This window comes from Neomonachus schauinslandi, chromosome 10 (assembly GCF_002201575.2).
Source record: "Neomonachus schauinslandi chromosome 10, ASM220157v2, whole genome shotgun sequence".
Lineage (NCBI taxonomy): Eukaryota > Metazoa > Chordata > Mammalia > Carnivora > Phocidae > Neomonachus > Neomonachus schauinslandi.
The window spans coordinates 88,739-106,551 of record NC_058412.1 but is presented as its reverse complement, the minus strand read 5'-3'; the positions used below and the strand labels follow the sequence as shown (position 1 = coordinate 106,551).

Sequence of the window (17,813 nt, the reverse complement as noted above, 5' to 3'; positions counted from 1 at the left end):
GCCTAAAATGTTGTTTGTAATTCCTAAAAGGACAAGTAAATAATAGAGAAAATATCAGTATATCTGAGGCAGAAATAGATATTCTTCCCAATTCTCAATTTACTTAGACATAAGTAGAAATTGTTCCCAGTAGCCTGACTTCTACCAGATGCTTCAGGACTTGGAATCACTTCTCAGTTTTGAATTAATTTCACAGCAGAATTTTAAATATGGCATCCGAGTAGAAACTATGGGTGAGAAGAGGAGAGTTTCACTGCCCAGTAGGGCTCTATCCAGGTTATGTGAATCATGAAAATTCACACCTAATCAGCCATATGAACCAAACATTTTAGGGAAGGTGTAGTGAACAAAAGCTTGGGATTCAGAAGTTTGGAAATCCTTGTCTGCAACACCAACAATTCCTTAGATACCATATTCTTTCCTTCAGTCTAACAACAATCAGGCCATTAGACTGGGGAAGAATTCTGTCCCAACACTTTGAAGACTTAGCTGATGACTACCCACATGATAGGAGCAACCGGAGCATAAAGTAGCTTCTTTGCAAGAAAACCATTAGTTAATACTCAGAAGCCTTTTTCTTGGTTGTATTAGTTTTAGCCATTCCAAAAGTGTGTGGATGACAGAACAATAAAACCCTAAAGTAGATTAGAACAATAGAACCCTAGTGTGTGTGTGTATGAAATATGGAGGCAAATGCCAGGAAAGTAGCTGTAAGATTAGAAAGTAGAGAAGTGGATCAGGAAAAGCTACTTTGTTATTGTTTTTTTTTTAACTTTATACATATTTAATTAAAATGGAATAAACATAAAACAAAAAGAAAAAAAAATCAGGATAAAGTGTCACGGCCATTTTCTTTGCAGAGAGGATTGGGAAACAGGACAAATGACCTGGAAAATACCCTAAGGCCATCCCGAAGTAGCTAGGTTACAGAATGTTAAGAGTAAAAGACAAAATTAGGTATTATTCTACTTAATCTACAAATGAAAAAAGGGAATCAAAAGTTTATACTATTTGGTATAAGAATTTTTTAAAAAGAGGGGCGCCTGGGTGGCTCAGTTGGTTAAGCAACTGCCTTCGGCTCAGGTCATGATCCCGGAGTCCCGGGATCGAGTCCTGCATCGGGCTCCTTGCTCGGCAGGGAGTCTGCTTCTCCCTCTGACCCTCCTCCCTCTCATGCTCTCTGTCTCTCATTCTCTCTCTCGCAAATAAATAAAATCTTAAAAAAAAAAAATTTAAAAAAAAAGAATTTTTTAAAAAGATATCCAATCAAAACCATAAAATTCCCAGCCATAATATAAGATAGAAGGGTCTTCATGCAGCATATACTGTCTGGCTCCTAGAGGGCTTCGTGTGCATAATATAAAGTTATGTTGCTCAAGAAGTAAACTGGGAAAGTTCAGTGAATTTTTCATTGTGCCATGATTTTTAAACCTCAGGAACGGTGTGATCCATAATGCTTAGTGCCATCCATTTAATAATATGTTCAAAGAAAAAAGCAGGCATGATTGTAATAGTAAGTTTAGTCTCAAATGTTGACAATATGTCTGCAGTTTGGCAGTCCTCAGCCCAGTGACATTCTGCCCATGACTTCACAGATGTTATGTTTTGGGACAAGACGGTTGCTGGCTGCAGAACTATCTTTCACTATGGGTGTTATCTTTCCATTTTAAAAGATAAAGCCACTATGCCCAGTACTATCCTTACGCATGGTAATTGTCCCTTCAAAGGGCCCATCCTGAATAGTCAGTTATGTTCTCTCCAAAAGCCCGTTTGAGCACCTTGTGCTTTATCAGAGCTCTAGCCTCTGCACAGTTTTCCCTGCTGATCTGGAGTACTTGGTCCCCAAATCTCAGACCAACCAATGAAGCTGGATAATTGGCCTGGACCAGCAGAACCAATAAACTGTTATCTATTGATTTAAGCCTGAGCTCAATTTTTCCATCTTAATCCTTACACAGAATGACTTCACGAATTCCTTGCTTAATTTCTGTTCTCCAAATTCCAACATGATTGCCAGTTACAGGAGCCACCATATGGTTCATACTGGAAGGTCTTTCTACCAACTGCGTCTAAACTGATGCTCCAGGGACCAAGGCCGTATTTGCATGCAATTCTTCTTCATTTAAACTCAGGCCCATGTACTGAGAGAGCCCCAGATATAGTTGAGGATAGAGATGGGATCTTGAGAGATGGAAGCAGAAGCTTCAGACAAAATTGCTGGGTTGGCAGGATTTGCAGAAAAGGCAGTTTGAGCCCAAATTGCTTTGTCTCCCTTCAGGTAGGAGAGGGGTACAGAGATATTTCTGCAGGCCTTTTCTAGGCCCCAAGGACCCACCTGCCACTGTTGCTTCCTCCGGTAACCTGCACAGACTTCTGAGACCTGGTTAGAGAAGAGCTGTCCCTGTTATTGGTTTTAAAAAACTTTTGAGCTTACTGGAAGTAATTTGAGAAAAATAAAACTTTATTTAAAACATTAATTACAGGGGCACCTCGGTGGCAAAGTCCGTTAAGCGTCTGCCTTCAGCTCAGGTCATGATCCCATGGTCCTGGGTTTGAGTCCCGCATCAGGCTCCCTGCTCAGAGGGCAGTCTGCTTCTCCCTCTACCCTTTTCCCCTACTCGTGATCTCTCTCTCTCTCAAATAAATAAAATCTTAAAAAAAAACATTAATTACAGGTATATACTGTGTGACTCAAAATGTTCAGTTTTTGGGCTTTAAAATAATCCATTACATTTGCAAAAATTAAATAAATTAATAATAATTAAGCCTGTATGTACTAAGTATTACATGAATATTTGATATTTTAAAGTACAACATAATTTATTTCAATTATGTACATATGGCATAAAAATGGCAGTAACCTGTTTATTAGAAGGTTGGATGATAAACATATGAAACAAATCCATAATAGAATAGAGTATATCCACTAAAATATAACAAAGTAGATTTATTTATATATATTATATATTATATTATATTTATATTTATAATAGAGACATTTAAATTACATACTTTAAGTTAAGAATCAGACTACTGAATATCCTTATGGTATAATCTCAATTTTATCCAATTACATGTTTTATCTAAGAGCTCGTAAAGGAATTTAGAAAATTATTCTTTAAAATGTTTGTGATGTTTGCCCCTGGAGAAAACTTACCACTGCATCTGAGCAAGTTGACTGTGTCAAGCTTGACAGAAATGACCATGGGCACGTTTCATAAAGACATTTGAGTACATGGACTGTGACGACCACGCTGCCCCTCGCTGCTAAGGTCACCACCACCTGAACCGTGTTTACCTGGGTGCTTGCAAGATGAGCTGGCTGTCACAGCGAGCTGTCCAAAGGGATGTCTGCCACATCATCCACTTTTAAGTAGTGCCTCGTGTGGCTGGAATAGGTTAGGGAGTAAGTACAAGGAGCGGACTAGTATCTAACCCAGGCTGTGGCCTCAGAAAGGCTAGAGAACGCCAAGGCCTCCATTCATGTCACAAGAGTTGCCTGCCTTCTTATGACTTGGGGAGCAGGTATCATTTCATATTTCAAAGTGAGCCAAAGACAAAAAAGGAAGACAGGTTCAGAGGCTCATGTGGAAAATGTCCTTGGCCTGTGTATGTTGAACCAGTATGAACAGGAGCTCTGAGACAGGTGTTCTCTGAAGTTTGAGAGAAGTCACTTGCTGGTACATAGATGATACGCTGCTCTATGTGCTTGAGTATTTGGACTTAAAATTCCCATAGTGTTGACCGAGCAAAGACCTAATTTACCGAGTGTTTGGAAACCACAGTGTTACAGTTGGCTGACCGATAGCATACCTTCAATGAAAATGACCTCCTCGAATTTATTTTATGAGAAATTACACTTTCTGGCTTATAAATGCAAATATCTTAAATGATAGGTCTCATGATTGCAAGTCGTAGGTTTTATGCATCCTCACAGGAAAAATATGTGCTCTAGGAGTGAAAACTTTACAAGCTGATTTTAAAATAGTTTGGCAGCTGACATAATTTCAACACAGCTTTAATCAAAAAATATGTACTAACAAATTGGCAGGAAAACTTGAAGTGAGTAAATCATGCAAACATGACAAGCTGACCACAGTGCCTCAGCTCCCGTGGCTGGAGATCTGATCATCAACTATCAATTTCTCTCAAAGGGACAAGTCACAGTGTCAGGAATTCCATTTGTCCACCTGAGGGACAAAGGACAGCACATTTTATGATGCTCTGTCAGTCTGACTTTCCTGAATTAGCCATTTGATGGTCTCAAGTATTTCTATGTGCTCTTTTTATATTCAGCTAAATGGAACTTTTTCTATGCTTTTATCTATGTTTTTGTTTACATACCATAATTCTAAGGAGTAGACATCATACCTCCAGGGTTACTGCTTGCTCAGAGTCTCCACCTTTCTGGAAATGAGTTCATTCTGGCAACCCTGTACTTCCCAAAGCTATCATTATACAACTTAGAGTCATGTACAATCTTGGACCTGCAAGGGATGATCCATGTATTCTGTTCTCATCCTGGCTTGTCACAGATGCGTGAACTGAGGCCCAAAAAAAGTGTGGAGTGTGCTTAGGTTTCCAGAGCCAAAATAGGCAGCAGGGAGAAGTCTAAGACTGTCTTCCGGCTCCCAGGCCTGCAGCTTTGTTGGGTTGTTTTTGTTGACTTTGTTAGATCTCATTTTGAGAGCTGATGTTTTCTCCTTTCACCCAGGACAGCAGAAAGCTATGTAAATATTTATAGTAAGTCAGAAAGACCTTTAAAAAAAAGATTTATTTATTTGAGAGAGAGAGAGAGAGCACAAGCAGAGGGGAGGTGCAGAGGGAGAGAGAGAAGCAGACTCCCCGCTGAGCAGGGAGCCCGATGTGGGGCTCGATCTCAGGACCCTGGGATCATGACCTGAGCTGAAGGCAGACGCTTAACCCACTGAGCCACCCAGGCACCCCTGGAAAGACCATTTAAGTCATTAGAGATGAGCCAAAAAGAGAGACAAACGTGTACGCTGCTAAAGGGTTGTGCCAAGAACGCTTCTAACCCTATAATGGTATTTGATGTCCTAGTCTCTGCTTCTCTTCTTTGTGTCTGTCCTTCAGAGGCCTAGCTGTGGGCTGAAGTTCTATACACCTCAGCCTTGCCTTCACATGGGCAGTTGATTTGTACTAATAAAAAAAAAAACATGCAAGTGCACATATATATTTATCTCTTTTGAGTTTACAACTATACAGTAATTTCTCTTCATTAGGCTGATGTTTATATGATTTATAGCAAATGCCTTTAGCTCAGAGAATACCTCTCAGATACCCAAGCAAACATCAAAGAATCTGACTCTAATTTTAAACTCAGTCAGCAGTAAACAGCCTGTAACTATATGTCCACAATGACATATTCTGATAATGAGAATAAAGGTACAAACCATTTCAGATATCTTTCAGTTTCCAAATCACCACTGGCCTACAGTAAAATGAATATAGATGTTTTTCCTACTGTTAATAAGCTCCCTATCCTTGGGTGTTAGGTATAGAATGGGGGAAATTAGACATGGTAAACAGATTTAATGACTATGATACTGGATGAAATAGCTCATATTTCAAATCCTGGAAATATTTCCCTGAACTCAGGGTTGGTAACATCTGGAAACAAAACTCTGAGCTAAGAGTATGTCTATCATTGATTAAATCTTCAGCCACATACAAGAGGCAGGGTGGTCCATTCTACCACTTTTTAAAAAATTCCAGTAGTACATACCTCTGTATGTCTTTACTTCAGACCCTAAAGTACACTCAGGAATACATGTCCCCTTAGTTTATGGGCTCATTAGGATACTTCTTAAAGACATTGGATATAGCTCCCCACTCCTTAGATGTGGGCTGTGTATGATGACCTTTTTCAACAAGTATGCATGGAAAGGAGGGGTAAGATTAACTTTACAGTGAAGAAACCTGAAAAACATGACCTCAGCCAGGTGATACAGGTTACCATCACCATGATGCCATGTTGATCACATGCATTCTTAATATGACATGATGAAAAAGACTGCTATGATCTTCCTCCCCAAACCACATAATCCCAGTCTAATCATGAAAAATAGGCATACAGATTCCAAGTAAGTGACATTATACAAAATACCTGACCAGTCGTCCTCCAAACCATCAAGGTCATAAAAATAAGAAAAGTCTGAGAAACTGTCACAGAGAAGAGGACCTTAGGAAGACATGACTACTACGTAAGTTGATGTTCTGAGGGCTCTTGGAACTGAATGAGGACATTAAGGAAAAATTAAGCAAATCTGAATAAAGTATGAGTTTCAGTTAATAATAGTGTACCAACATTGGTTCATTAATTGTGACAAATATACCATACTAATGTAAGATTTTATAATAAGGAACACTAGATATTGGGTATATGAAAACTATTATTTTCACAATCTTCTATAAAATATAGATGATATAATGTATATACATTTATTGGCTATAGTACATTTATTCAAAAACCACCTTTGGAGGCGCCATCAACTAGACACCTACATCCTTCGCCAGCAAGGGTCCCAGAGTCTTCACCAATGTCGAACCCAGTTGAAGGAGCAGCCCAGGGTCCTCGGGACCAGAGCTCTTGCTGCGGTAAAACCTGCCCAGAGACCGGGGTTGCTGCTGCCCACAGTCCCTGGCACTGGGGTCCACAACTCCTCAGCATCTATGGACCTGGCTAATGCTGAGCTGCGGCCTGACCCCCGGGTCCTAAGTTAGGCTTCCGACCTGCCATCCCTGGGGCCACAGAGCTGCTGCACCTCACACCCTGGGCCCAAGCCCCCGCAGTGCCCTCATTCCTGGGCCCATACTAATGCTCTGTCTCACCCCCAGCCCCAGACCTGAGGCAAGGTGGTGAGCCCCAGACACCTGGGGCCCATTGCGTTGGTGATCGGCGCACTCTGCAGCCTCACACACCAGCTCTACCAGCACAGCAACTGCTCATTCCTGTGCCCTGAGCCCCAGGAGCTACGGCAGCTCCGCACACCCTGACTCCAGCTCCAATGTCCCCCTGAGGGCTCTATGCCAGACCCAACGCCAAGAGGATTCCCCTTGGCTGAGCACTTCCACCCATGGAGGACAAGGAGAACAAGAGGGCTTCAGAACCCTTTGCCACCAAAGACCCCAATGGCCCTCACCTCTGAATGGCCAGCAGACTCCCCCAGGACCCCTGCAGTCTTGGTGCCTGAGGACCGCTGCACTGTTTAGCAACACTGACCTCAGTTCAGAGCTGCACAAAGACTGCACCACTGTGTTCTCCCCAGAACTGGAGATGCTGTACCCCACCACTCCACCTTCAAGCTGGTGCCCTCCTTGCCGACTGTGGGTGAAAGTCTTTCCCTAACAGGGCTAGTCCAAAAGCCTGGGAGAGGTGCTGCTCCCTCAGTGGCACAGACATGAGATGACTTTTGTTCCCAGGGACAATGAGGACTACATAATAGCTGTAACTATGCTTTAGCTCAGAGAATACTTCTCCTACATGATGACTTTGATGTGTTCTGATGACAGGCCCTTCCATCCACGAAATGACGGAATTCAGAGAATGAGTCCCACCAGCATTCCTCTGAATATGTCAGCACATTGGCAATGATAGAAAATCAAAAACACCTCAAGAGTTACACCAGAAGGAGGCAGGGAGATTATCTTGTTCCATATGCTGCAGAAATAGAATGAAATCTATGTAAACCCTAGTCATAAATCATTCTCATCAGGGGATTTAGCCATTGGCACTGTCTTCCTGGGGGAGGGAAGGAGACACAGATCTGCTCTCAGTAAATGTTCGCTCTGATGATAGAGGAAGACTCTTCTTGCCTGAGTGTAAACAGTGTGACTGTTTTAAGTTCACTAAGCTGTTGCTCTGTCTTTCAAATAAAAGCAGTTCTCCCTGCGTATATAAATTGCGAGCCAGAAAACAGCCTCACTTCAGCAAGCCAGAGGGCCTGGCGGAGACTGGGCATTAAACAAAGAAGAGACAGCATTAAATATAGTTGTGTGAGAGCCAACATTTCAAACTGCAAGACATTAGGAGTTTATTGACATCTATTCAATGTAAATGTCTATTAACAGACTGTTAGCAGAGGGTGACAAAAGGATTATTTATACCTCAATGCATGGTGTGTAAATGAGACATGGCATGACTCTTTTTACACTGCCAAGCTCTACCCCTGGGTAGCTGCCACACATTCCCCAAGACCAGAGGGAGAGCCTGTCCCCACTTCTGCCATCTCTCTTGAAATTCATCTGGAATAAGGACCTGTGGCCGTGTGACAGGCAGCCTCTGTGGTCCCCCAGCTGCAGACTCTGCATGTGGTTGCAACTCACCACAGCTGCCAAGTCCATCACAGAAGCATTTTGAGTCCTACTTATTGACTTTTGGGTTTCATGTGCACATGCATGAACAACACACACACACACAGGGTTTATTGGTGAAAACTATGACTAGTATCAGAGATTCTATCAAGTGTCTGCATTAGCACCCAGAATCCTTCCTTCTCTTTGTCTGAGCAGTGGGAAATAAGAGCTCCAGAATCTTACAGACTTGGTTGGGATCCTGGTTCACCATTTAATGGACTGTGTGATTTCAGTTACAAAAAAATCTCATGAAAATCCCACTGTTACTCTTAGGGAACCCACACTAAAAATAAATCAACAATGTTTGGGGAAAAGCAAAGCAAACTTCACCTTAAGTTATAGGATCAGAAGTTTAGTTACTAGAGTATTAGTTAAACTAATGAATAATGAGCATTTTATTACCTCTGTGTCAATTACTGTGCTAGCCATGAGATAGAAAGTATGAACAATATCAAATATGATCCTTTCCCTCATGCATTTTGTTGTCTAGTGGGAGAAATATGTACTAATCAAATAATCACAAATGCAAATAAATAAATTTTCTATGATGATAAGTGTAATAAAAAGATAAGTACAGGAAGCCATGAAATATATGAGGGGATGTGAATTAATCATGATCACTGAAGGGTCCCCAGAGGAAACCCTTAACTATAGGAAGAGGGCGGAGAGGAGAGTATTCTTGGCAGAGAGAGTAACAGGCTAGAGAAAAGGGAGAGGACCAGAGCAAATGGGAAAAAAATCCCCACAGATCCAGGCACATCCAGAGTTCTGGAGGCTTCAGCTGTGCTTCCTCTAACCTTTTGCAGGATATTAATGACCTGGAGTCTATCCTAAGGATGACAACGAGGATGGTGGTGGTGCTAGAAGCTATACCATTTTAGGAATGGTTGAGGAAATCTGGCAACAGTCTGGAGAAAATTAGAATGACCTTAAATTGTGTAAAACTCTCTCTGAAAAGAAATAAAGGTTTAGTTACTTATTCCTCCACTGGCAGCTAAAAAAAATAGCGGGTAGAACATGAATGCAGATGGGTTTTCAATTCCATACAGGATTACAGTTAGGATAAGTCTGGTTGAAATTTCTCAGTGTTCTCGTATGTAGAATTCTATATAATTCTATGAAATATGTTTTCCTTTTACTATAATTTTTAGACTTTTTATTATTTCAAGATTTGACATGAGTGTTACCTTTCATGGAATACATAATTATTTCTCTAAAATCCATATCTATTTATTTTTTCTATGTCTTTCTTCAAAAAAGGTAGAATCTCAAGGTCTTATTCTTTTTTTTTTTTTTTTAAGATTTTATTTATTTATTTTTGTCAGAGAGAGAGAGCACAAGCAGGGGGAGCGGCAGGCAGAGCAGGTAGAGGGAGAAGCAGGCTCTCTGCCAAGCAAGGAGCCCGATGCGGGACTCGATCCCAGGACCCTGGGATCATGACCTGAGCCGAAGGCAGACGCTTAACCGACTGAGCCACCCAGGCGCCCCTCAGGGTCTTATTCTTGAGAGTAAAATTTAAATGAAGTAATTCATTAAAGTCATTCATTTATTTATTCATTCACTATTTTTTAAAAATAGTTTTGGAGTGCCTACTTGCCATGTTGGGGATAGAGTGGTAAATGAGGTTGATACTTTTGAAAATAATAATTCTGGGTCTGCTTGCCAATTCTCAGACTTGAGGTTCAAGACTCAGCCCTAGTTTGCTAAGCAACTGGAACTCATCTCTTCCTAGTTGTATTACACTTAATATGATGCAGTCTCTTAATTTAATAGCTCTGTGGAAAGTAAGTCAGTCCATACCCACTGTAATCTGACCAATCATTGCCCACCAGTCAACACCAGGCCACCATTTTACCCTGGTGAGTTCCTCAGCTTCACTACCAACCTGGAGGATGCCTGAGTGCAGACAGCCCTGAGAAACTTAAGAATTGTTTACTGCCTTTTATAGGGAAAGAGAAACTCAAGTTTTGATATATTCTTAATTCCTATCTTTGGGTTATCTTTGGCTACATTAGTATCTCAAAAGTGAAAAAAATTTTGCTGACCAAATTTTATAATCTTCCTATGCAATAAAATTGCAAAGAATGTTTTTAACACTTCATTTCACTCATTCAGCAAATACAATTCTAATCCATTCTAGTTGGATGATGATCTTAATTCTAATTTACTGCCTTTTCCTGAAAACATCACAAAAGGATAGTTTTGTTGGTTGGCATAATGTACTACATTTTGGAGTATTAAGAGTTATATTTTTTCTTGGGTTTCTACGAGAAAGTTAAAGACTTGTCCAAAAAACAGAAAATTGATTTATGCTATAATTCTCTATGACCTGGTGAATATCAGTTGTTTTAATGTCAAGAATGAAAATGTGAACAAAGTAGTCTTGCAATTATGTGAATGAGCTAGCACAATGGCACCATGCTCTCCTCCCACAGTCCCGAGATTTATCTACCCCATAGAGCAGGCTTTTTAAAGCTCTGATCCCACCATCTGGGCTTTGTAGTGAAGGAAATAAATCACAAATGACTTTTTAAAAAGATAATAGCACATACATTTTAAATATAATACGTAGCTGTGAGTTACAGTTAGAAAAAATACCTTCATCTACATTTTTATTTGTTTTGCATATTCTACCAAGATCCTAGAGCAAATGATATCACAATGAAATGAGTTCTGGCCCTCCAATTGGGAAGATTCTCCCACTTACTACCACGTGACCACAGGCAAGTAACACTCTCTTTGTTTGTTTCCTTATCTGCAAATCAACAAATACAATACCTAATAAATTATTGTTGCAAGACTGAATGAGATAAAGTATGTAAACTATCTGGCACATATTAAGTGGTCAATAAGTGGTATATTAATACCATTGATATTAACACATTTTAACAATTTTTATTCTGTATAATGTTTACTGTATCTCATTTATCTACCAAAAGTTACATCTTAGGTTGCTATTGCTATTTCTGTCCTAGGAATATATGTAAAATAAAATTTGTCTTATAATTGCCTCTTCTTTGTTTTCTCAGGTTGAAAATATCATAATGAATTTAAGAGAAAAAATAGTTCTTGAATATTATTGGCCCAAATTAATGCAATTTATCAAGTAATATCTAATCTTTTATTTAGGGGAATCAAGGTTATGTGTCAACACTTAAATCTGACCCTTAAAAGTTAATAAGCAGGTGAGGAGTTTTATGTCCTTAAACAAGTCACAGTCCTCTAAGATTAGATAAAAAAATGCAAGTGAACAAAGGTTTTCAACTCTTGGAGCCTTTGATAGGGATTCTAAGTTGGGCAAAGAATGAATTATACAATGTCAGTTCAGAGAAACACATGCCAGCAACTTAGTGAAGATTTCTAGACTGGAAATGCACATGCGCGCACACACACACACAGAGCTATATTATATATAGGGAGAGATAGATAGATAGATTTAAAAAATAAAATGTCCTCAAAAACAGAGAACTATACAAAATGCAAATGTATATCCCATATAATCCCACACATGAAACAACCATTCTAAATTTGTTTTACAAATCCCAGAATTAATATATGGATATGACTAGAGAGACTACTATCACAAGGAACATGAACCCGGACATACTGTTTTACATCTTGGCTTATGTTACTCGCACTATATTATGGATGTGATTTCTAAAGAAAAATGAAATTTACTAAAATGCTAGAATCAGCTGAATTTCATTTTTATGCCCGGGGCAATTTTTAGTGTAACATCTCTTTCAATGGGGTTAAGGGATAAGCCATTTACAATCCCGGTGCTAAAAAAAAAATACTGCTCACCTAACACAAATATAAACTTGAAAAGCTTTTCAAGCCAGATATCTAGATGTTTTGTCTATATAATCTGAACAGGTGATATTTTAGAAATATTTTCATGTCTGTGGGAATTTATTATTTCATTTTATTCCTTTTTCTTTTTTAGTGTTCAGCCTCCATTGAATTATTTGGAGTAATGTGGAAATTATAAATTATCAATACCAATGAAGAATATTTTAAATTTTGTCCTGCCTTATCAGATGATGCTGATTTTTCTAGCACATTTGATTTGCTTTCAGGAAATCATAAAAATAAGCAATTTTGCTAATTTCTTAGCTGTTCCAAACTAAGCCTAAAAGTCAAGATAAATTAAGGATGAAGAGCCTTTCAGTATTTGGATAAGTTGACAGTCAACCTGTAAGTCATTACTTTAAGGTACACACCAATTACGTGTGTATATAACCAGGTTTTCAAACAAACATGGCCTCTAACATTTACCCTAATTGTAAGAATTTCTGTTAGTGTAACATCTTGGCAAGGCCAGAATTGGTTTTTGTCAGCTCGTAAGTATCCTTTACCTTGAAAAGTTTATACTGTTCCTCTGTGGACACTCTCTTACCAAAAGAAAAGAAAACAAAACTTCTTAAAATGTTGCATGCCCAAACAAATCACTAAGCAAAAAGCTTACAAATGGTTTTTCCTAAGGAAGTGTAACAGGTGGTTCAAGTCACTAACTTAATAGGATCGTAAAAATGTCAGCATTATGCAATTACTTCACAAAAGAAGTTAAACAATACAATATGGTTAGTTCACAAATTTCCAACTTGTTACACCACTGTGTCAGCATAAGGATCAGAAGATAGTAAAAAAGAAGTCACTTTACAGAAACAAAATTCTAGACTAAGAATTAAATATTGTATTACTTTTTTCCTTTTTTTTTAAGTCAGTTTCCTTCCCCTTTGGGGCTCACTGACTAATATTTGTTTGAACTATTAATCAGTAATGAAATGTAGCACAAGCTGCCTACAGTTCCTAATCATAATGATATCAGTTTAAGAATTAGGGAGCGTTTTGCTTTAAAATTTCCTAAGAATTGTCAATACAATTTACGTGGCAGGTATGGGTCTTGTAGTTTAGTTTATGAGGACACTTTACTCTCAGTACTAAATGAGACATGATAGTAAGATTTGTACAAACCAGTGTTCAAATATCTGTTTTTTAATTTAATTTAGCAACAGTCATCTAGGCAAAAGACCAATGGAAATGACCCTAATAAAGCTAGTCATATGGTTTTGTCATACCTACTGTAATACAGCCACCAGGCTAAGTGATATGGAGGCAAGGTCTCATTTCATCCTCCTAACAACCCTATAAGATAGATTGTTTCAAATATGGAAACTGAGGTACAGAAAATTCAGTAGCCTGACTCCAGAGGCAGCACCCTTAATGTCTTTACATCTCTCTTTGGACCAAGGGAAACTAAATCCTGCTTTTTAGTTATTTCTCTTTATCCTTAATCTTTGCACCCTTAGTGCCACACCATGAGTGTTTTTTCAGGAAAAGAGCTAACTCTGCAATGTTGGAACCTGATAAATTAGAGGCGGCAGGCTGGGAGCTAGAGCAATAATTTCCTTCTACTTAATTGGCACACTGCTAGTGTACACTGTTAGTAAGAAGAAAATCGAATCCCGGGGAGGACCCCATGGTCTAAACCATAGGACTCAGATTTAAAATAAAGAATTCCCTATTTTCTTTAAAAAATTAGTACAATTTTAGAAAAAAAATTGTTTCTAAACAGAAACAATATTATTGGGGTGCCTGGGTGGCTGGGTATGTTAAGCATCTGCCTTCAGCTCAGGACATGATCTCAGGGTCCTGGGATCGAGCCCCGCCTCAGACTCCCTACTAAGCGGGGAGTCTGCTTCTCCCTCTCCCTCTGTCTCTTCCCACTGCTCATGCTCTCTCTCTGAAATCAATCAATCAATCAATCTTAAAAGAAACAATATTATCAAATACTATATTTTAAACAAAAAGTATCTGATTACAATTTATATCTTTTAACTAGTGATTCACGCTCCATCTAACCTTGTCATGGTCATTGAAACTCACCTTGAATTCTGTTTTGGAGTCATACCTCTTCCGCTGGTTTATATGTGCTCCTGGGGTTCATGTCATCTTGCCATAAGACATGTTTTGGCAATATGTCATTTCATTCAACATATGAGTTGTGTTGCTTAAAGTCAATGCTTCTGGATATTTTAGCTTAAGGATTCATTCATTAACAATGGCCTGTTACAATCTCCTCCCCAAGCCCTACAGGAGCAACCATCCACAGGTTTAAGTCTGAACAAAAGAAAAACAATTTGGTAGGGAAGAAGTGGAGGAGGAGAGTAGGTTAGAAGGAGAGAGAAGAGGAGGGAATGAAGGAAAAGGGAGAAACTGAGAAAAGCAAAACAAGAAAATGAAGTCAGGGTGGCCTTCCTTTCCCAGGCTTGAGTCTAAGACAGCACAGTAACCAGAAGAACCAGCTGTCTGATCTGCCTCCCAAGTCTCAACCAGAGAGGTTGAGGACATCTTAGGGCTGTCTCTGAGTTCTTACCACCCAGTGACCATGTACATACCTTTATTGAGATCTTTATTTCTCAATATGTTTTTCAAGTTTCTGTCTAGTTTTCTTTCATTTCAACCTGCAGGACCCCCTTTTTCTTTTTTTTTTTTTTTTTTTCCAGATCTAGTGGTAGTGAACTCCCTCAGCTTTTGTTTACCTATGAAGTCTTAACTTTTCTATCACTTTAGAAGGATAAATTTTTTGTATATAGGATTTTTGATGGACTTTTTTTTTTCCTTTTAGCATTTTGAATATATCAGCCCACCATCTTCTGGTCCCCATAGTTTCTGAAGAGAAATCTCCTTATAATCTTATTGAGGATTCCTTGTATGTGACAAATAACTTCTCTCTGGCTGTTTTCAAGATTCTCTCTTTCTCTTTGACAGTTTGGTTATGTCTTAATGTCATTCTCTTTGAGTTCATCCTAACAGAATGAGTTGAGTTTATATTCATGTCTTTCATCAATTTGGGGAAGTTTTCAGCCAGTATTTCTTAAAATATTCTTTCTTCTCCTTCTGGGACTCCCATGATGCACATATTGGTCTCGTTAGTATTGTCCCAAGGGTCCTTCAGGCTCCATTTGCTTTTCTTCAGTCTTTTTACTTTCTGTTCCTCAGACTTGATACTTCCCATTGTCTTATCTACAAGTTTGCTTGTTCTTTCTTCTGCCCACTCAAATCTGTCTCTGAATCCCTCTAATGAATTTTTTATTTTAGTTATTGTATTTTTCAGCTCCAGAATTTATTTTTGGTTTATTTTTCAGTTTTGTATATCTTTATTGATATTTTCATTGTGCTTATACATTGTTTTCTTAACATTCCCCATGTCTTCTTTTAGTTCTTTGTGATCTTTAAGACAGCAGCCTTAAAGTCTTTGTCTGGTATGTCTGCCACCTGGTCTTTCTCAGAGATAGTTTCTATTGTTGTTGTTCCCTTTGTATGCTTTGTATTTTTATCATTGTTGTTTTTGTTGAAAACTGGATGTTTCAATATAATCATGTCATAACTCTGGAAATCAGATTCTCTCCCTTCCCCAGTGTTCGCTGTATTTTTCTTTTTGCTATCCCAAAGTGGGGATGCTTCATGGTGGCAAATGGCTCTTGAACTGGGTGATAGATAAAGCCTGGAAGAGTTTTGAGGTGCATACCAGAAAAAAGCCTAGATTGCCATCAAGAGATAGTAGAAATATGGATGTTAAAGGCAATTCTTGTGAAGCTTCAGAAAATAAAAAGGAGAGGTGGAGAGAAAGCCTCCATCTTCTTAGAGATATAAATTATATTTATATATATATATAAATCATCATAAACAGAATGTTGGTAGAAAGATGAACATTAAAGTCCATTCTGGTGAGTCTCAGATGCAAATCAGAAATGGTTATTGGGAAATGGAGAAAAGGTAATCCTCAGGATTAAAGTGGCCAAGAAGCTGGCCAATCAGGCTTCTGGCTTTTCCTGAAAGATAGAATTTGTGTATGATAAAATTGAATATTTAGCTGAGAACATTTCTAAGCAAAATGTTGAAGGTGTGTCCTAGGTCCTTCTGACTACTTATAGTAAAATGCAAGAGGAGAGACATGAATTTAAGGAATTGTTAACCAAAAAGAAACCAGAATTTAGAGATTTAGAAAATTCTCTGCTTATCTGTATTTTAGAGAGAAATTGTGTTCTAAAGAGAACACTAAAGGTGTGGTTGAATGACCATTTGATAAGATCAGTATGCCTGTGAATTGCAAATTTAATCAGCCACCTCAGCAGAAATCAGGAGTGAAAATGGATTATATGAGCAGAACAGTGCCAGTTCTAACTGAAAGAAATGGAATGGAGATGTGACAGAATGAAGGAAGTCTGTTGGATTCTTAGATTCTACAGGACAGGACAGTAAAGCTATTCAGCTGTGAATATGTGCTAATCTTCAAGAGCTCATCAGGGCTACCTCTTGGGTTTCAAAGTTTGTGGCCACTGTTGAGGTTTCAACAGGCCATGCTGCTGCCGCCTGGAACTTGGGAGTGCAACTTCCCAGAGTCTTAAGTGTGGGATCCCTGCTTGACAGAGACATGGATGTATAACCCACACCTCATAGAGCTACAAAGGCGTAACCTCTGCCCCAGGGGGTCCAGAAGGCAGGACCACCACACCAGTGAGTCAGGAAGGCAGGGAATGAAGCAAACAGGATTATTCTCAAGACTTGAGATCTAACACAATTTGTCTTGCTATGTTTTGAACTTGTTTGGGACCTATCACATCTTTATTTCTCCAGTTTCTCTCCCTTTTATAGTTGGAATGTCTAACCTATGTCCAATCCCTACTCCCATTATAATTTAGAAGCACATAATTCTCTGACTTCACAGGTTCACAGCTAAAGAGGAATATTGCCTCAGGATAAATCATACCTCACATCTTACCCATGCCTAATTTAGATGACATTTAGATGAAACTTGGACTTTATACTTTAAAGTTGACCCATCAATTGCACTACTCATTATTTACCCAAAGAATACAAATATAGTAATTCAAAGGGATACATGCACCCCAACGTTTAAAGTGGCATTATGTATAATAACCACTTTATGGAAACAGCCCAAATGTCCATTGACTGACGTATGGATAAAGAAGATGTGATATGTATATATCACATGGTACTTCCTGCATGAAGTGTTTTCATAGCAAGAAATAAGATGGACATACACACTCACACTATATATATATATATATATATATATATATATATATATATATATAGTTGAGTCTATATATATAGAGAGAGAGACTCAGCAAAATTCTGGAGCTGAAACATACAATAACTAAAATAAAAAATTCATTAGAGGGATTCAGAGACAGATTTGAGTGGGCAGAAGACTCAAAAGTTGGTGCTAGCTGTTGTGGAGGCTTTAGTCCTCTGCCCATGGACCATCTCTAGGATGGTGACTGGGTTTTCCAGAGAAACAACCCAGAAGGCCAAAGTGGAAGTAGCAATGCCTTTAATAAGCCCCCTTGGAAGCCACACACTCCCTCTATACTATATGGATCAGATAAGGCCAGCCCTGAGTCAAG

At 38.9% G+C, this 17,813-nt stretch overlaps 1 pseudogene; it reads right to left on the bottom strand.

Annotated features, from left to right (window-relative positions):
- Positions 1–1,425: 1,425 nt before the first annotated feature.
- Positions 1,426–5,986, bottom strand: LOC110587432 (annotated as a pseudogene).
- Positions 5,987–17,813: the final 11,827 nt, after the last annotated feature.